The sequence below is a fragment of the Micrasema longulum genome, unplaced genomic scaffold, assembly GCF_059751315.1.
Source record: "Micrasema longulum isolate JH-2025_06_02 unplaced genomic scaffold, ASM5975131v1 h1tg000149l, whole genome shotgun sequence".
Taxonomy (NCBI): Eukaryota; Metazoa; Arthropoda; class Insecta; order Trichoptera; family Brachycentridae; genus Micrasema; species Micrasema longulum.
The window spans coordinates 406,010-428,010 of record NW_028277355.1 but is presented as its reverse complement, the minus strand read 5'-3'; the positions used below and the strand labels follow the sequence as shown (position 1 = coordinate 428,010).

General features: G+C 29.6%; 1 protein-coding gene across 2 annotated transcripts in view; it reads right to left on the bottom strand.

Moving 5' to 3' along the window:
* LOC148284110 (uncharacterized) overlaps nucleotides 1–20,690 on the bottom strand; it is a 219,850-nt gene extending 199,160 nt beyond the window's left edge. The window contains exons 1-2 of one of the 2 annotated variants that reach the window (XM_088242663.1): nucleotides 19,850–20,690; nucleotides 10,011–10,248 (exon numbers count right to left, since the gene is read on the bottom strand). The gene's annotated coding sequence lies outside the window, so the exon portion shown is untranslated. The remainder of the gene's footprint in view (nucleotides 1–10,010; nucleotides 10,249–19,849) is intronic. The other variant, XM_088242664.1, reaches the window with a different exon arrangement.
* Between the last annotated feature and the right edge of the window lie 1,311 nt (nucleotides 20,691–22,001).

Sequence of the window (22,001 nt, the reverse complement as noted above, 5' to 3'; positions counted from 1 at the left end):
TATACGTTGTATCTTATTATTCTTAAATAAAACATGCACAGCAACGTAAATATATCTGATATAAAAAGTATGCAGATACTAAGGTTAAACAAAGGTATTATAAAAAGTTCAGTACGACGCACACTTTTTGTATTTTTATACCTGCATCTTTGAAAATTAAAAATAGTTGCAAGGATGGACTGATTATGTATTTATATATATATATATATATATATTTCAATCTTAGATAATTTATAAATCAAAGGTTGACAATCTATTTTAGCTGACTAAAAACCAATTGAAATTTGACTTTTGAAAAGACATTTCGGGTCATTGGAATTTTTATTAAAGAAAAGTGTTTTTTGTAAATAAAACACGAGTTTATTGAAATTATTATATGACAATTAGTTTTTAAGCAAAGTTATTATTGATGGTGAATTTAGGAAACCGATTTTATTCAGTCAGGTTTGTACTTGGTCACTTTTCAACTAATACATGCATCTAAATTTACTGTCAGTAGTTAAACTGCTACGGTTTTTATTGAAATAGTTGAATGAAAGACTTGCGCGAATTTTAACCAAAGCCAGAAAAATAGCAAACCAATTTTTTTTTAATCTTTACACATCATTTTTAGTTGATTCGTTCACAAAGCTAATTTTTTTTTTAGAACAACACACTTTTTTTATATTCGGCCTGTTGTGGTGCTACAAATAAATAAAAAAAAACTATCTTATTTATTAAGTATACTTTATTTACGGAACTCCAAATAAGTTACTCGGTGATCAGTGAATCATACATAGTATGCCGACGAATGTCAATTCTTTCAAAGAAATATTGTTTTGTTTAAAAAAAAAAAACAGAACTGTCTTTATTTTTATGCCTACTCGTTAATTGTCAATAAAATGATTTAAAAAAATCCAGTTATCAGTTATAATACAAAATGTTGGATCATTAAAATTCATGCATTGTGAGTAGGGGAGACAGGGGTCTACTTGTATGTTTTTTGTAGGTGTGTTTGCACAATTTTATGACATTAGATTTATCGATTTGTTGTGACGGTATATTAACGTTATTATTGTTAGAAAATATGAAACACAATAAGGTCTTAGTTGCATAATGAATGTGGTCATGCCCTCTGCTGCAATTACTTGCCATTGTCATCAGAGTTGGGTGATGTGTGATGTGCAGAACCAATTGATGAGATGTTCGATAAGAATCAACGAAAATTCAAATGGTGTTACAAAAGCACCAGGGGTGAACAATGTACATGTTTTGTATTGCAAAATAAATCGTTTAAACATGTTGGCAAAATACTCGTATCTCAACAAAGATGGAAATAAAAGTGTAAATATTGAGCTACAGAGCTTACGATCTGTCGTAAGCAGTTTTTAATTATCACTTTTAATATTTTTTTCGTAAAAAAATATTAACTTAGACAATTATCACCTAAAATTGATTATTTGAGTTGGTTCTTAGAGTATACGTAAATAATTTTATTTTGGAGCGTTTTTAAATACCCTGCTTAGTAATAAAAACATTTTAGTTAAGGGCGGTTAGAACATAGGATTTCTTACCCATTATTTCACAAAGTTCTCATTACACCACAATTCAAGTAATAAGTTCCCTTAGTTTAATTTTTAACATTATGGTTTTTTAATTTTGGGTTGATGTATCCTAAACTTTGTACAAATACGATTTTACAAGTATGTAGATTTTATATGTACATAATCATCATTCCCCTTTCCACACCTAGTTATACATCGGGCACTGAATTTGTCAACCAAATGCAGCGTATTTTGTTCATATTTTACATTAATGTAAGGTGATCAGTCATAGGCTGAGGTGCTAGATCAAGAACACTGAAATATTGAGGTTTTAATGTGCTATTTATGTATTTACATACATCTAGTTTAAAACACGTTATTTGAGACATAAGTCCCAACTCCGTGGGACTAAAAGTCCAGTGTTTAGATGGGACGAGCAATTAATTGACACAGACACATGAGTATATCACCACAAATGTAGGATGAGAAACACAAAAAATACTTCAAAAAAACATGTATATTGCACATCAATAAGGTAAACCATAAACTCAAATATTCTGGAAATCATCTTGGAGTTTCCTACTCAAATCCCACCTACTAAGGAATATACAGTCTTTAACCTTCAAAGTAATTTTTGTCCTCGAGAGCCTTAAATCAATATTTTACTTCTATTCTACGAGGGATTAAACTGCGCAGCTCGGAAATGGTAAGCAAACGCACCAACTACTACACAACGAGACAAATTTATCCCCACTCGATTTCTTTATTCGGGTTTTTATCTTAGAATAGCCATCTAGGCGAAAACACCTTTCCAGGGTTTTTGTACTATTTCAGACACAAAACTGTATGAGTCGTTCGATGGGCACATAGATAAAAATATACAAGCGCAAAATATACCTGATTTTTTTAATTTTAGTCATAGGTATGTTGTGTTCAGCTACTGTCTGTGAATTTTGACCAAATAAAGTTGTAACTAATGTGTTTAACCTTCGGGGTACACAAAAATAAACCAATTAATAAAAATCAGGGATACCTACTAAACTTTTAATTTATTTTATTTTATTACTACATCCGGCACTGAAGCAACTGTTTGCAAAAGCCAGCACATATGTAAGGACGTTGCTGGTTGGAAGATGTACCACTGAGATTAGCCAAATAAACCTTTATGATTGCATTATGTGTTCCGAACATTCACTGTATGGGATGTGTGTGATTGTACGCTGTTGGCACAAACTCGATAGTCGCTTTATCAAATCAATCTCCGGCCCCATCTGTGGGATGATTGTTCGACGGGGAATCGACACTGTAATTCGTGTGCCTCAAAAACGTTTGACAATAGCTTTATTTGATGTGATGCACGTTCAACATTATAATATTATGTACTCGCGTTATAACAACACAATATTTACATATTTTGTGACTTAAAAAAAAACTTCTTAAACTCTCTAAAATTAAACATTTGTCAGAGTGTGATAAGTTTATGTACCTTGAATTATGTTCATGCTGTTATCATATCAATTTGAACGAATCAATTATATTTTTAAAATTCCTCTCCTTCACTCCTTCACTCTATTTTCTCATCTCTTCTTGCTCTTTCTTCTCTTGTCTTATGAAATGTATTATTTTTTGTCTTTTCTATAGAACATGTTCTCTTATCATATTTATAAAAAACTTTAACGAGATGTATGTATGTACTTTTAAAATATTTTGTATTTTTATAAAACAACTGTTGTTTTCCCTAAATAAAAAAAAAAATATTTAAAAAAACTAAATATACAAAAATCTTAATTTGGCTTATATAACATAGTTTTGGCCTCGTGGTGAAATGGTTGGTGCATTTTCCTACCACGTAAGAGGTCTCGGGTTCGAATTTCGACATGGCTGAAAAAAATGACATTTTTAAAATGGTGTTTTTACACTAGAATATTTCATAGTTCCTGGACTGGTACCTGTAGCGAAAGACTGATCATCTTACCTTCATGTTTTTTTAAAAATCAAAATACGCTGCGATTGGTATAGCAATGCATAGCCCTATGCACAAGTAGGTGCGAAAAGGGAATGATGATGATGATATCAACTAATACTTACATTTACTTCTATTACATATCTATTGATATCATCTTTCCAAACCTTTGTACATAAAAAAAATCGTGATGGTGTTTTTTTTCTTCAAATGACAGCTTTATTATCCTTATTTTTAGTAATATACTTATGGAAATTTTTATCAAACATTATGTTAATAATGAAGTATTTGAGCATTTGATTGATTAAAAATTTAAATATTTAAAAAAAACACATTATCTTCTTGCATCTTTTCTATTTTATCATATCGACTTTTTCTAAAGCACTATTCTCGTAACTCTATTTTTAATTTCTTCCAATTTATATAAATTTCTGTCATTGGCTGAAAATAATACTGTAATGCAATTACCGGCGTATGGTGTAATAGTAAGCGGGTTTGCCTACCACGCAAGAGGAATCGGGTTCGATTCCCAACATAGTTAATGCGAAATATTTATTTGAAAACGGTGTTTTCACACCAGAATATTTCATATCAAGATACGCTGTGATTTGTGTACCATGCAGTGCCCTATGCAACATTAGGTGCGGAAAGGGTATAATGATGATAATTATAAAAGTAATAATCTAAATGCGGAATAATTGAACGTAGTTATGCAGAAAGCAGCCAGCTATAGAAAAGTGAAACTAAGATAATAACACTTTTGTGAAAAGAGTGAATAATCAATTCTTCAGAAGAGTCGGAATGTTTTTGTTTTTGACAAATGATAAACAATAAATACAATAGTTTTTTTTAAATAATACAAACAAGAATCCAACTATGTATTTGTCTTGTTTTAATGATTTTTAATGTTCCGTAGGATTTTTCTAGTATTGTGGGTGTTTTTTGCAAATTAAAAAATGCCGTTTTTGTGATCGATACTATTTTCAGAAGGTGATTATCACAGTTTTTTGTATGAAAGCGGCCTGGCTGTTTTTAGCAGACCTTAGAATTGACCTTACTGCACCCGATGACACCAATATTTAATTTTTTAGAACTTGTGGACTGGCTGCTTTCTGCGTAACTACGTTCAATATTAGTTTTATATACGAGTTCTGCATAATTTCGATCTACTGTATTTCTCAATCTACCGAGATTTTTTTATTTTTTATTTTTATTAAAAAAACAAAATTGAATAAAATTACATTTTTGATGTTATAAATGAAAAAAAAAATACAAGCAATACATAGGTGGATAAAACTGAGACTAGCATAATTGACAAAATCAAAAAAGGAGTGCTGCGTTGGTTTGGACATGTAGAGCGAATAGACAGCAAAAGATCGGGCAAAAGGATTTACGATGCGAATGTTGATGGATGCAGTAAATGAAGAAGACCGAGAAAGATATAGCAATACCAAATTCAACAAATATTTAGAAACTGACATAACAAAAGTCGGAATAATCGGCGTGCGTATGCATGAATGAAATATATGTAGTGGGGTCGGCATACAAAGACAGAGTAATATGGCATTCTACCCCATCTGCAATGAAACCTTAACGTAATTTTTTTTCTTCTTAAGTTTATTTTTTGTAATTGGGCCCTTAACATTTTTTTGTTATTTTTTATTTTTACAGAATATCCCGCCAATCTTTTATTCTAGATGCTTGTCAGCGGGTGAGAAAGATAGGATTTGAAAGAAAATTAAGAATATTACACCACAACACCTAGACCAATTAAATAAATATAATATGGTAAAGTGGTTATTTAAAAATATTTGTATACATTTGGTGTAATGCTTGACCACAAAGTTAATGCTTTAATCATAAAATAATATTCTTTAAGCTTACATTTTTTTTTACATTAATTCTTAAGTATTTAAAAAAAAGAAACCAGCCAAGCCTTTTTTTTAAGGTTGTCAGCAAACGGGAGTGAGAAAATATTGAAAAAAATAACCAAATCAATTATTGAGAAAAAAATTGTTCTTGGATTATTTTCTTAAAACTGGCGGAAATCGAACGCACGATGACAGTATCACATTTTGCCGTCTAACCAACTATGCCACGGTGTCTTAAGTATTTTCTGTTCCTCACTTTTTTTCTCAGTTCACTAAAGCGTGCTTTTGCATATTATGTCTGTCAATATTGAACACTGATATTGCTTTTACATGGCTGCGATGTATTAAAATACTAAAATTATGAATACCTAATGACTAGCGGGTTTTAACGAGGAAGCGAAAAATCAAATCGAAATACAAACACCGCATTTGACTGCCAATAAACCTGGTCATAAACCGTTTCTCATACAAACATGGTCGTTTCGTATTTCGCAGGCAAACGGCGGGCAACCTAGCCGAGGTGACGGGCGACATGTCATAACGAGGGGCTCGGAGGGGGGTTTATCTAGGGGGGATTATAAGCTCCGCCTACTTCTATTTTCACACGAGAGGGGATATCAAATGTGGACATATTGCAATCTACAATACATGTATCTTGATACATCAGTGGTAACAACTGGGTCGAGAACAATCTACATAAATACATTTACTATATTATATATATACAGATTTGCACATAGAAGTCGAATTGAATATAACTCTCCCATATGGACTGCAAACATTGTTTTTAATCAATTTATTTCAAGAGTTCTAGTTCATCGAATTCCGTATTTTTTATACAAATGTAGAATTTTTTGTTTTCTGATTAAATATTAAAATTTCGTTTGGTTTCAGTTAAAGGTTGGTAAATTAATAATTATTTATTTATTTACAAAAAAAAAACGTTAAAAAAAATATACTATCAATACACAGGGAAAGAAAATAGAATAGATACATTTATTTTGGAAATAAAGTACTTATGATATTTTACGCATAGAAATATAAAATATAATTATTTTTATTTCATGTCTATTTTGGGTAATCACGTGTTGGTTTTATTCGTTTCAGGGTTTCAGCTACCGCTGCCGGAGCCACCTTCAGGATCAACTATGTGTATGTTTTTTTTTCATATTTATGTATTTATTTCTTTGATATTTTTGGTTTTATTTGTATTTACCTACTTGTAACTATTGTTATAGTTATGCAATTTACTATTTTTTTTATTTTGTATTTATATTTGTATTTTTTTTCCATATTTATGTTCAATATATGTTAAAGGCAGTTTATGCCATTTATTTAAAAAAATTAAAAAATGTGGAAATATGATGGTGTTACGTACTGGTTGTTTGTAATGTGTTGCGGTTTACACTGAATGTACTTATTGGCAACAACTAGTACATAAACATATCAGTTTCTAAAAACATCGAAAAAAAGTTTACTCCAATGGTAGTTAAAACATCGAAACGAATTTCACTTATGCGGGATCATTAAAAAAAGTCGATACATATTGATAACGGTGACAATGACGATCTTGGCACCTAATTTATAATTTACATAGAAAATAATCATATTAACATTTAAATTGTGTAAAGACACTCCCCCAAGTAACTCACACGAGTGGCAACCTCTAATTACGTTTACTTGTCTACAATAGTTTAGAGAAAAGAAGAAACGCATACTTGCCTATGTATTTTTTTTAATTGATCCGTGGTATTACGATCAACATAGGTGTAATGTAGAGTACTTTTCTTTATGTTCCTAATGATTACCTTAGACATAGACAGCTTAAGCTGTTTTATCTTCCTACTTGCAGAACCAACTTGCTGATGGTAATGCCAGTAGGAAGAGCAATGTTTTTACTTAACCGTATCTCTTCGGATATCGACGTCTTTCATATTAGTGAAAAAGAGTTCAGAGAGGAAAGCATTATTTTTCTATAATTGCTGGGTATTTTTATTTTACTATCTTTGTATGTTTAAATTTGAATATTATTTTTTTCGTGTTATGTTTGCATTGAAATATTTGGTAATGTACATAAACGTTTATAAAATAAACAAAATAAATAAATTGGAATTAGGAAATGATCGCCTTATAACCACTGTCTCTTTTAATTTTATTCAAATTATATGCGTGTCGCGCTTAGTGATCTAATAAGATTACGTCTCTTTCTCTCAAATGAATGTTTTATATATTTGTCTTAGGGTACTCGATATTTCAATACCGACGGACATTTTTTTCCCCATATGTTAGGGTTTACTAAAAGATTACAAAAAAAAATCTTTGTATTCATAAAAGTTGCCAAGATATTAATTAATTCAATGCAATTTGCATCACCGCCGCCGCCGCCGGTTGCATCACTGGAACGGCTGGGTTAGCAAAAACATACAATTATTTGTTATGTTAAAGTGGAATTGAGGAAGGAGACAGGTATCAAAAAAGGTTGAACATTGCCAAGGAAGGTAAGAGTAAAATGGTTGCAGTTAAAGGATATGCAGTGATTTCATTGTATTATATTTATTGTTTTTTTCTTATAACAAATGTTCTCAGTGATTTAGATTTTAAAAGTCATCCTGTCATAATCACATAAAGCCGAATACGTAAATAATGTCAGCAAAAATACGATTTATGATTTTAGTTTTATATTTTGATCAGAAACACGTACAAGAAGCATATTTTAATAATTTTCTTGTTGGGGATCAAGCAGGGGCGAGTAGTGATTTTAATAAGAGGTAAGCTATAAATAAATACTAATATACTTTAAATTGCTATTTTTTCTGCGGTTTTGTGTAATACAACATCTCTTACCTATGAAACCAACTCAAACGACGATTATTATTAACTTCGTGATAAATTATACTATGTGGCTATATTTTCAATTACTTTACATAATAATATAATTATTCCCATTTCAATGGAAATGTCAACTAGTCGATTCGTTTTAGAAATAAATAATGTCAAAAATAGCCGCGTCGAGCGCCACATGCCTGCAATATGACTACACGAAAGTAATGGTGGTCATATGTCAACTGTATCATCTCAAAGAAAAATACGCTTTAAGAAATAATGTTCGAAAGAATGTTTTCCAAATAGAAAATATTTAAATAATTTGTGTAACCTGCAAGTTTACTCAAAAAAATGAAACCGCGACTGAATTTAAGATGTTAAAAATAAAGTATACTTATTTTTATGAAGAAATAAACTAGAATATTTGGCTTGTTTCTTTCTGACGCTGGGCGTGTTTTATAATGAGTTTTATTTATAAATAAAAAATCAATGAAAAAAAGATATAAAAGAAACGATAATTACTTGTTCGTTTTTTCTGTAAATAAAGTTACCGTAAAACATTATTATAAATAGATAAATATAATGCTAAGCTGCGAATTATTGCTTACATAGACGATTTGCCTCTAGGATATAGTATAATTTCTGTATTCTAAAATGTAAATTATGTATGTACAGTTTTTATTAAATATAATTAAAAATCCACATTCTCATCATTCATATCAATATCATTACCATCACCATACAAAGTTCTCTTGTCGTAATATTCAATTCCTTTAGAGCGGGCTCAGTGCAAGACTCAATGCCAATAATACGGTCAATTTTTAATAGGCGGAGAGAGAAGACAGGTATTTTACTTTATTAAATTTATCATTACATACTTGTTAGAGCTAGCAAAATGAAATCATTGAACTCTTTGAAACTTTTTTCATAACTCATGCAAAAGTAAAAATTAATAATAATAATTTATATGGTGTTTTATAAAACAGAAGTTATATAAATTTTATGTACATATTTACAATTAAAAATTATTTTAGATGAAATTGCATACCTGGCGATTTAATATTCACGATTTAATATTCACATGTAAACAAGACTAGCGTCGTTACTTCATCAACAATCTTATCCAACAAGGCTGATGTTGGCCGTGTGCAAATAACCTAACTTTGCGAGCATGCACAGATTGTTGTGGTTGCTCTTAAGATGCACTGTACACTGATTTATTGTAAACGTTTAAAGGGTACTTGTGATTTATTTTAATTTTTAGAGCAATAACTTTCTAAGCCTCTATTCGAGAGGCTTGTCACCAGGTGAAAAAGAAAGGATATGAAAGGAAGTAATGAATAATACACCAACTGAGGAAAAAAAATGATGGATTTTTTTCTAGCAATTGGCGGGAATCGAACCTGTGACGCCAGTTTCATAGTTGGCTGTTTAATCAACTGTGCTACGGCGCCTGTCGAATATAATTTGAAGACAACACCTGAGCCTATTTCTGTCATCGTAATTCACGTATTCGGGCTTATGTGCTATGTAGGATGATAGATATTTTGCGCATGTTAGGAGTTACACACCCACACACATACTTAAATCTTGCAGCCAAAATATAATTTTAACTGTTAAAAAAAACATACCTGCCTGAGTGTTTAAACCAGTAATTTATCTATCAAAATAAGTAGATGTCAACGTGTCTTTCATTAAAGTGTATGTTTTATTAAATATAATTTTTCAGAAGGAATTTTGTTCATTCGAATGTTTCATTATATAAATATCATAAAAAATATAAATTTATAAGATTGTTTATATAAACAATAGATAATATTATTTTTTTACCTTGAAGCATGCACCGGGCAGTTTACAGGATAGCGATTAGTACATTTTTCATAAGGGCAGGAACATTATTTGTCTTCAGTTGATTTTAACCAGTCATTTGTAAAGCACTTTTGACAAAATCTTCAAATGTTAAAAACACTTTTGTCTCACTTGTTACACAAAGTTTGTTTTTAAGATATTTAAAAATTGATTCCGGTAGTTTTAAAATAAAAGATTTATTTGTTTTGATATCTGGTTCCTGGAAAAAACAAGAAAAAAATATTTAGTTAATTTTAAAACATTCCAAACAAGTAAGAAAATTAAAAAAATAGTACAATCAATCCATTACGAAATGTATTTCTTTCTCTTTCTTCCTTACTTCCAAACACCTCAAAGTGGATGTTGTACAAAACTCAGAAATCACAAAAACACTTCAATTTATGGAGGGTTTTAGCACGCCATTTTAACTGTTCTATGTTTTTCCTAATAATTATAAAGGATTATAAAACAGTTATCTCTAAAAAAAAAATTTTTTCTTCATTTTTTGATAAAGAGGGGTGTGGAATTATTCGACTCAATTAATTTATAAATTTTGAATAAATCTTTTTTTTTCCTTTAATTTTTTTTAATTCTGCCTAAAATATGCAAATTGACATATAACTATAGACGGGGTCTACATTTAAGGCGCACGGAAGAAATGCGGTGGTAAGTTGTGACACTGTCTGGTTGAGTTTCGATAAAGATTGACTCGTGAACTCGCAAATATTAACCCTACAATTTTTGTCGAAACTATCTGACATCGTCGAAACACATAACCGCATTCTTACCAAGAGCCTTATATGTTGACCCCGTCAATAAGTAAACTCAGGTAAAATTATTCGTGTATCGAAATACATTTTTTATTTTATTGACAATTTACTGAATATGTATTTTTTTATATAACGCTATAAATGTAATGCAAAAATCCTTTTTTTAAATGTTGCAAAATTATAAATCTTAATTAAAACATCGAAAAACATTGATTCTATGCGTCAATAGTTTAAAAAATCGATTAAAAAAATAACAAGATTCAATGATGTTGATTGAGCGATAAAATAATAAAATATTATATCGGTACCGTAAAACCAGTAGCGTTAGTAAAAATAATGTGAAAAACATAATAAATGTAAAAAACAGCAAAAAATGGCAGGTAATTTGTTTTTAACCCTTTCATCTCTGATGTTTATTTTAATATAATTTATTTTTTTAATATTTACTCGCGTACCTATTGAAAAACAAAGTTTTTTTTTTTAATAACTAAACTGAATTATTTCGGTATCACACAGAAAAAATTGAAACACATCGTTGGCCCAGTTCCACAGAGGTAGATCTAAAAAAAAAAACGTTTTAAGTTATACTATTAATTTTATTTAAAAACACCCACTTTTTAATTCTAAAAACGAATTGCTCTCAAAAACTATTGGTTTTCTCTTGTTAGACAGATATTTTCAAATGATAAAAATTAACTTAACAATACCTAAGCTCCATAACTAACTATCAAAACGTTCTGATAATTAGCACATTAACTTTAATCCTGAGCAACCGTAGAGTTTGTATTTGTAATTTCTTATGAACTAAGGCATCGATATATCGTTAGATAATAATACGTGTTTCATGAATTTTGTTTGTTGACACTGTCAAACCTAGTATTTATTCTAAATGAACGGCAGATATTTTTTTTTTTTTTTTTTAAATAATTCCAAAACCAAATACAAAATATTTTAAATTTCCCTTTGTATTCCTATGAATTAATTCAGGTCTGAAAAGGTTAAGCAGACGATATGATTTAGTATCTCTCCTTAAATAAAAAATAGGTATTTATGTTCTATATGTACGACGCGACGGTACAAACTACTAACCTGTTGAGGTTGTAGTGTGTAGACACCCAATTTAAAAGTACGTACATCAGTTTGTATGTAAAAATTACCTACTGTTTTAAAGTTCAAGGACTAAACATTATTTTGCCGATAATTAATACTAACTAGGCATAAGAAGACTGCGGGATTTAAAACTTTTGCTAGTTGGAAATTGAAAACATATATTTTCATTTATTTAAGAAACATTATAGACATTATTCCTTATTTCTAATATTTCCAAGAAGTTTTGAGAAAAGCTGATTCAGGGACAAGAAAATGTTGATATTTGTTAGTAGTATTTAAATGTGTGTCATAAAAAAATGTTAAGTTTGTTTTTTTTGTGGTAGAACCCAAATACGGTTATTTTTATATTTATTTAAATTTATTTCCACCAAGAAATGTCAGTCAAAAAACTTAATCTATGAATGTATTAGTGCCTGTCGGTGAATGAAGTAAACATACTAATTTCATTTGTGTATGCAGGCAAAGTTGAATATTTTATTCGAAAGTGTTCTGTAACCAACGCATTGATTTAAGGTTATTAAATAGAAATTGGCTTGCTTACAGAAAGCAACAAATAAAATATAACGCAGAAATTTTTTGCAAGTAAAAATTACTAAGAGAATAAATAAGTTCAAAAAAAAAATTAATTTAACCAGCAATGTCATATAAAACAAGGAATATAAAAAAATAATATTACCCAAGAAGAGAAAATCAGAGTCTCAAAACTCATTTTACAAGGGGTTGATACAAAAATAAGTTTAAAAAATTTATATTTTTTAAAAGAATTGAATTTTCCTTGGTTATTGTAACAACTCATCACGATTTGCTATTTAAAACCGAACATAGTTACTATTTATTAAATAAGATCCATTTTATAAGTTCATTCTTGAAGCAGACAGTTTAATACATGCATATTTCACTTTCAATATTCTTAAATTAACATAATCTTCACGTGAATCATAAATCACTAACTGCCAATGGTTATTTTTAATTTGAATAATGGCTTATTATGAGGACAGCTCTAATGTAATGTACTTGAAGATATTTTATAAGATGGATTAGTATTGAGATATTAGACTGAGAATGAAGGAAGTAAATTGCATGTAAATGCAATTAGACAAGTAGACAAGTGCATTTTTTACTGTTTTTTTTTATTTAAAAAAAAAAAATTAATGCGAATTTATATTTAAAAAAAAAACAATATGTACATCGCGCCAAACTAATAATAAATAAAAAATATTGTTTTATTATTTTAATACTTTAATAGTGCCATTTTCGATAAAATCACCTCATAATTCTGTATAAAAAATAACCCAACACGTCTTGCAGCTACAGAACGCATAGGTTGTTTTGATTCAGTTCTTGATTTCCAATTATGTAAAAATTAAGTATCCTACAGAAACTAGATTTCAACACGTCTTGCAGAGCTTACAAAGTAAGTCTTACAAAGCGCATGGATGGTTAGAAGTCTAGCATTCATTTACGTTTTACAGATAAACTGACTAAGACGTATTTTTAACAAAACGTAAGCGTAAGCAGATAGATTTTAGAAGACAACATTAGTCGTGTTAAATTACTTCTCCTTTACCCACTTCAATATAACAATTATGATAGAAAATAAGTTTATAATTTTTCAAAGATTTTTGTGGTTTAATTATAATGCTGGTTTTTTGTTTATTTTTGTGAAAAAACATGTGTTTATATGCAATTTCTCGAAGTTAAAATTATTGACGACCATTTTTTTTTATACATAAAAATATAGAAAATACATAATCGTTAGCAGGTTATTTATAACATAAATTATTTTTTAAAGGTTAAAATTGTCTACTAAATCAATGTTTAGAAAACAAAGGGTTAAAAATTTAAAGTATTTTTTTGTCAAAACGGGATGGTATTGTATGTTTTTTCATTGTTTTTTATTGTAGAATTTTTTTCAGTTTTATTGTAAGTAGAAAATTATTTTACTTCAAGCATTTGCAATTTAACTTTCTTTAGTGCAATTGGCTCCGAAGTATTTTTTTCATGTTTGTTATTTCAGTAAGGAACATATTTATTTTTAAAAAATATACATTTTTACTACACGCAATTATCTAAAAAATAAGTTCCTACGTCCATTTTTTAGTATTATTTTCATCAAAAACAAAAATATAAAATTACATTAAAATAAAACGCATACGAATAATATTGATGCCTTCGAAAAACGCTTCTAATTCATTTATTTTACATGAACGATAAAATCAATTACAAACCAATCTTCTCTGATAAAACTAATCAACTTATTACTTCCTGTCATGAATTCATCAGTGATGTAATACTAATATACCTATTAAACAAAGGTGCAATATGACTATTAAAACTCGTACCGATTTTCCACAAGAAATGCGGTTAATCCGGGATCGGATAACTGGAACTGAATATAATTCTCAATGTACTTACAAATTCAAGTGCGTGCGTTCACTTATTAAGGGTTTTTTATCGTTTATTTTAAACATCATTGAAGGTAAATTAGGCTCATTGGATTTGCATAAATTACATTATTATCCGCTAATAATATTTAGACATTTATTGTTGAATATTCGTAGATTACTAAATTTTTAAGTATTTGAATACTGGTTTTAATGATTAAAAAATGCGTTTTCGAATTCTGAATACTTCATATTTGTATATTGAATACCGTAACATATGCTATATATCCGTTTTTCTTTAATGACATTATAAAAGTTTAAAATGTTGATAGAAGTTTTCTCACATTTTAAAATGAGGAAAAATTCCTCCCAATATCGAAATATTTACTAGTTATTTATGTCTAATTTATATAAAGATATTTTTGTAAAAGATGATTGATACTTATCTACAAATTTGGAACAAACAGCGGCCGATTTAAATGCCTTTGCGACATTTTTAAGAGTTTATGTATTTACAAAAAAACGTTTAGTATTAATATTATTATTGTTTTTGCCAGATAACAAGCTAAGTAGACTATTGTAGTGGCAAATTGTCGGCCTTGTAGAGTATTGGCTAGCGCATTTGCCTACCATGCAAGAGGTCTCGGGTTCGATTTCTGACATGGTTGATATGAAATATTTATTTAAAATTGTGTTTCCACACTGGCATATTTCATAGTCCCTGGACTGGCACCTAAAGCGTTAGACTGATCATCTTATCTTCGTGTAACAAAAAAAATGATCAAGATACGCTGTGATTGGTGAAGCAGTGCAGTGTCCTATGCACTACAAGGTGCGGAAAGGGAATGATGATGATGATGAAAAAGCTAAGAGACGTATTTGCAGCCTGCTCGATAATATATCATATTGTACCTAATAAATAAGTTTTTGAATCTCAGATAATCTGTGAGGAATAACATTTTTTCCCAAATGTGTTTTTCTGTGCTGTTAAGTTGTTAAAATTTGTCGTTAACTTTTTTTGCATCATCGTTGTGCTGAATATCTGAGATGTTTTGATAATGGACTTTGTAATTCTATTTTAAACATCAACTTAATGTGTTTCAATAAAACAACTAAGTATTTAGTTATTGTGTAAAATCCAGTTTCAATACATGAGTGCTCATTTGTCTAGCCTTAAAAATTAACTTACTCTTTATATTTTGAATCTTACCAAATAAAACGAAGATGCCTAAAATGCATCCTCTGTGTTCGATGTTAACTTCCTGACTACAAATTCTCAGAAAAGGAATATGGGGTATCGGAATTACTTATATTTTTATAATTAAACCTCTTAACAAGGGTCTATTATTAAAAAAAATATACGGTTATTAATAATAAAAATACACCACGGAAACGTTTTTGGATTTTGAATTTTCCTAAATTATCTAATTTAAGATCCCTTGTAAAAATATGTCAAACATGTTTTCCATTATTATTATGAAAAGTTTGACTAATTGCAATGAAGTAATTAGCGAACTCAGAAAAGTAATTATTATTTAACTGCATTTTGTGTTCTTTTGTTATATGTGTAGTTCCTACTTGTTTTACAATCGTCCTTCATTACTAGGTGTATTTTTGACAAACTTTGCAGTTTCACAAAAGAACGGACGCATTCTAAAACCGTGCAATTTAAATATATTTTTGTAATTTTAGACAAACTTAATACGTACCCAAATAATTAAACGTGGAAAATCAAAAAGTAAGTGTTTCAAATATTTATAACTTTTATGAATATATTCCGTCCAGTTTCTTAATGTTTTATTTTCTTCAGCCTCTTTTTTTGTGAGCTTTTACAATAATATGTAGTCTTCTTGCCTCTTATTATTCATGAGTTAAGCAGGAGAGATCAAGACGCTAGTTGCCTGGGATATGACTCTATAAAGATTTATGAATAAATTTTAAAGATCATAACCGAGGCACAATGAAACCGTAGGAGGTTTGTTTCAGGTCTCAAATAAACGCACCTGAGATTTCGATCGGTGTCTTATGGGAAAATTTTAATTGGGTTTTTGTGCCAGGTATCTACTAGAAACAATATAACAAACCAACAAAATATTATCGAATTTACATGAACTATTAGTACAAGATTAAATGGACATTTTAAGTGAACGAATTCCATTGAATAAATATTATAGCGCACTAAAAAATCACTTAATCAAGTTTTTATGTAATAGTGAAATATTTAAGTTTCAGTTTTCGTTTGTCATATATTAAAAAAATAAGCATGTAAAAAACTATGTACATCATATTTTCTTATATTTGAAGAAATAAAATCAATTTCCATTTTTATTTACAAGTTTTATTTTTACATATTTCACATGTCATTTAAATATATATGTTTATTTTTAATCCTTATTTTACAATGCATAAATAATATTGATATACTTACGTATAGAAAAATATACCACGGAGGCTAACCAACACTTACACATTAAAATATCATCTTCGATATACTGCCTCAAATCGTATTGTTTGAGATTCTCATTAGCATTTTTTGACGTTCTGTACCGCTCCGGTAGCCTGTTGTATACACTACTACATTATGAGCTCCCGAATATATTGAACTATGCATTCTAGATGAACTAGCTGACAGAAGTCTTACGCTTAGATCATCTGCACCCAAAAATAAATTAACTATTTTTTTCGGAATTGTGGACGCTGTTTTCTGCATAACTACGTTAAAATAATAATATTTGTAATCAAATAAAAATAAATATTAATGAAATCATTTTATAAAGTACCTATAAGTTTGTAAAGTATTATATTATGAAATTGGCGTTATATATAATATAGGTACTGGCACTTTTAATTGTAATTGCATAATTTCTAAATATAACAACAATAATTCGTCTGATGTTTATAAAAATAATATAATATCAAACGATTAACCGCCATCGCGGTGTAATGAATGAGACGTTTGCCTAAAATACGGAGGTTCTGAATTCGACTCTTGGTATTCGGATTCGACTTTTCACCCTATTATGGTGCAAAAATTACAAAAATACAACAAAAACTTACATCAACACATGTTTTTAAAATGTTTTTGTAGTAGTGCATAAACACAAACATACACATATATTCCGAAAACACTTTTGTATGTTGTGAAGATGACTTCTTATGAAATATTTAAATAATCATCTTCAGAACTTATCGCTAAGGAGCTTAAAGCTACGAAGAATATATTCAGAATGCATCTGTTCGCTGACGTAATACAGATTCTCAATATAAAACGGGCCATTGTTCAAGACTTAAGTGTGAAACAATACATAAGGATTATTTACACCATCAAATTCTTGATTACGGTACATACCATGTCCTGATTTAATAATTCATTCGAGAATAAATAAATCAAAGCTTACCCAAGTTTTAAAATGGATTTTTAATTTAAACCATGAGCTTTTCTACAAGTTTAATTATTGTGACATAAAATTGGCGTAATAAAAGCGATGAAATATTATTCACGGTATTCGTTGTTAATCTTTTAAAAGTGTTATTGGGTTAATGTATTGAAAAAAATAAATAAAATGCTAAGCAAGTTCTCATAGTCACGTAACGAAGCATAAAATCAAATCACCAAAATCATTTAATGTCAGTTCTCTTCTTTCTTCAATTTATTTTATTTTATTTTATCCATGCACACATATACACACTTCACATATCATCATGTCCCTATTCTCACCCTGTGGTGCAGAAGGCACATTGGTACATTGGTGCACTACATTGGTACACGAAATACAACGTATATTGATCATCTGTTACATGAACGTAAGGTCTTATGGTTCAAGTGCCAGTTCAGTAGAAATGAAATATTGTATTGTAAAACCAGCTTTTAAATCAATATTTCGTGTCTGTTTCCCAAAGATCACACCCGGACCTCATGTATATTAGTCAAATGTACCAACCGGAAAAATAGGCAGAGGTACCTCCGCTAGATTTCCCTTTTCAGGATTTTTATCTGAGAGTAAAAAGCCATCGCGTCGAAAACGTTAGCCCAAAATGTTGGTTCAATTTTAATACAAAATTGTATTCTTTATCCGCCCGGACACGGACATACAAATACGAATGCCTCTATATATCCACCTACAAATGTTTTATTTTATATTAAAAATGATTTTCCGTCAAATCGTTTAATTCGTTTTACAATTGTTTAATATGTAGGCTAATCGCGTAAAAGAAATTTCAATTCCTTAAAAAACAAATTAATAAAATCAATATATTATAATTAATAGATCTTTTATTAAGTGATTCCATATGAAATAAATTACCCCATTACTGAAAAATTACACATTAAGCGTTTCAAATATTGATTCAAATAATGATTCTATTTTTAAATTACCTACATTTTACAGCTAGCGTACTTTTTGTAAATGTATACGCTTATATAAACTAAGGTTTAATTAACCGTAGGAGTAGGAGTAATTTCTGAAAAATAATTTCAATCAATTTAATTATGAAGTAATTAATTTCTACTTGTCCTATTCTACTGTTATATCTACCTTGTTATATTCTACTGACTGATAAATCATTTTTTAAATGATTGTCTAATAAATCAATTTTATTTTTAAACAAATAATTCATTTATACGAAAAAAAACATTGTTTAATGCTGTTATTAAAATACCTACTTCATACATACTTAATGTAAAAAAAATGTATTTTAAAGCTCAATAAAACCTTCAAAAAGAATATATCTCAATATGTTTGATCAGATAAGTTTTATTATAAAAAGTTCGAAAGCTTCTTTTTTTTTTAATTAAACAAAAGTGAAAAAATATTTTCTTACGCAACCAAACAAAATATTCACATGTCGTACTTATTAGTGGAGATTAATACAATTGTTTAACTACTTTCCATATGCATATTTGTATGTTAATAATATAATTTTTAATTTTTGTATTGTAATGTTATTACCGTATATGAACAGGGAAGTAATACGTGGCTAGTGTCACGGACTCACATCCGAGGTTCGAACCCCACTCTACCACAACTCTATTACCGTTTTCGAATAGTGAGTATTTGCAACTCGATGGAAATGACCCCAGATATTGAAAAATTAGCCTAAATAAAGAAAATGCACACATTTGGTTTAAAAAAATCAAGATCAAAAATCAATCAAAAAAATCAAGATTTACCTACACTTTTTTCGAATAATTATGATAAATTTCATAAAATTACGTCTGTACTTAAGTAGTTTCGGGTGGTGTTATCTTGATGTTTTGAAATTACGAGTATATCAATAAACTTATAATTAGTATTTGTCAAAGAAATATACTAAGATTTAATATGTACCGATTTGATATTTGTAAACATAATTGTTTACTTTAAGCAATCCTATTATGGAAAAAAAAGATTTAAGATATCAGTTAGCACGTAACTAAGTTCTATTTGTAAAAATATAACACTTGTATTATAGATTATGGAAAAAATATATATATAAGATAAAGAAACCTTCTAAATCAGTGTCAGTAAAAAACAATATTTGCAATTAACTAATAAAGTAATATGTAATAAAATCATACCTTTATTCAATGTGTCGAATGGTGCAGACTTTAGCCACTGTTTATGAAGCTATTTTTCACGATGATGACGGATAATTAATTATTGTTTACAGCACAAATTAACAGAAGTTTAGTTACTAATGGATTTGGTACAACATTGCGTGAAGACAGCAGGTATTATGTGCGGTGTTTCGTTTTTACGAGGACACGACGTACTTAACTTTAACGTTTTTAGACAGAAAACTGGTCAACAAATGTCACTCCAGGATGTTCGAGATAAACCGATTTACGACTGTAATATATGGACTGTAAATGTCGAATGAAATTTAACCATTTAATGTGTAACACGTTTTCTTGAATAACGAAACGTAACTCTGCGGTTACATGAATTAAAAGTTTATAGATGATCTCAACATTTTTTTAAACATCATAAAAAACAGTATTTTTTAAAATCCGTTAATTTCGTATAAATTTAACGTACCAACATACAATTTGCGCACTTATCAGAAATATATTTTTTAACTAAGCTTTCACTTTTCGATACAAATTAACATCACTTGAAGTCAACATTTTAACATGAAATTGATAAATAAGTCACTTTTGTGTTAATTGAAAATATATAAATGTTTTTACGCAAGTAAAAATTGTTTGTTTTTACTAACGTACAACTCCGTATTTTTACGTGATTTGACTAAAAACACTAAATAAAAATGGATTTTTGGGTGTTGTAGTGTCCGCGTAGAGCTATGCGGCGCTACGCAAAATTAGATCGCTACGCCGCAACTGCGATACTGTATCGCTACGGTTGTGTTTCGCGGTGCGATATGAATGACGCTCACTCTTCCGCGGTCGCGGGTAGACTGTTGTCGTTCGACACGCGGCTCTCGGTCCGCTACGCCGCGATACACCTGTCCTGCACGGGTTGTATGAAGATGCGCTAGCGGCGTCCCTCTCACGAGGCTTGACATGTGAGGTGGAATGATACCGAAACAGTCGCGGCCCGACTGAAGCGGAGGTAACATCTTCGCGCGGTCGCCCTCTGCCTTCCTGGTCGGCTCGATGTAGGTTAATCACATTTTAATCGACACACCCCACGGCAAAATCGATTTTCTCGAAATTCTCATACAAAAGATCTTGGTTTAATACCTTCCATTTACTTAAATAAAATTATTAATTTTACCATATAAAATGTGCACACACTAGAATATTTCATAGTCCCTAGACTGGTACCCAAAGCGTAAGACTGATCATCTTACCTTCATGTAACAAAAATAATCAAGATACGCTGCGATTAGTGCACCAATTCAGTGTCATATGCACCATTAGGTGTGGAAAGGGAATGTTGATTGTTTATAAATGCATAATCAAATTATATAATTTTAATAAAAAAAGGCAGTAATTAGCTCAGATTACATGAATAAACAGCTCAACTTGGCAAAATGCGGTTAGTACATGGTTTTTTAACCCGTTTTATTCTATTATACTTATTTTTTTTTAAATTGGTTTAGTTTTGAAGACATGTATTTTCTAACTTGTGTTATCTATTTTCGCCATATTTTCAAATAAATTTATATTTAAATTACCATTGACTAATTTTTGTACCACGAAAGGCCAAGAGGCCTTATAGGACAAACAATCGAGGACCCAGTTAATAACTTTTTTTAACCGGTTATCGATTCCGGATCTTTATAATACTTTGAATCGAGATTTCAAGCTTGCCACAAGGCAAAAACCGATTATTTTTATTTTATTTTGGCTTTACTTATCGTTTATTTTTGTATCACAACAAGCCAGGATACCAATTTACAGAGGTGAATTACACCACAGAACATCACTTTTTTTTTTTTGTGTTGAACTTGGAAGCTTCCGTGAGTAAGTCAAGCATCCTAATTGCTACTGCTTGGAGGCTACCAAAATTTCTTTGACTGTCCTCGATGTTTTAAATTATTGAATTGATAATATCATGGTGCATCCGTTCGGGCATTTTGCTTCTACCCGTAAAGTCTTGAATCCAATTCATGGTAAATTAAACATGTGATCCTTTTCTACAAGATAAATTTCATGGTTTTTTAGGACCTGTATGTATATCAAGAGTAAGAAAAACCATCTTCATCGTCCCCTTTTTCACACTCAGTGGTGCATAAGACACTGAATTTGTCAATAATTAGTCTTA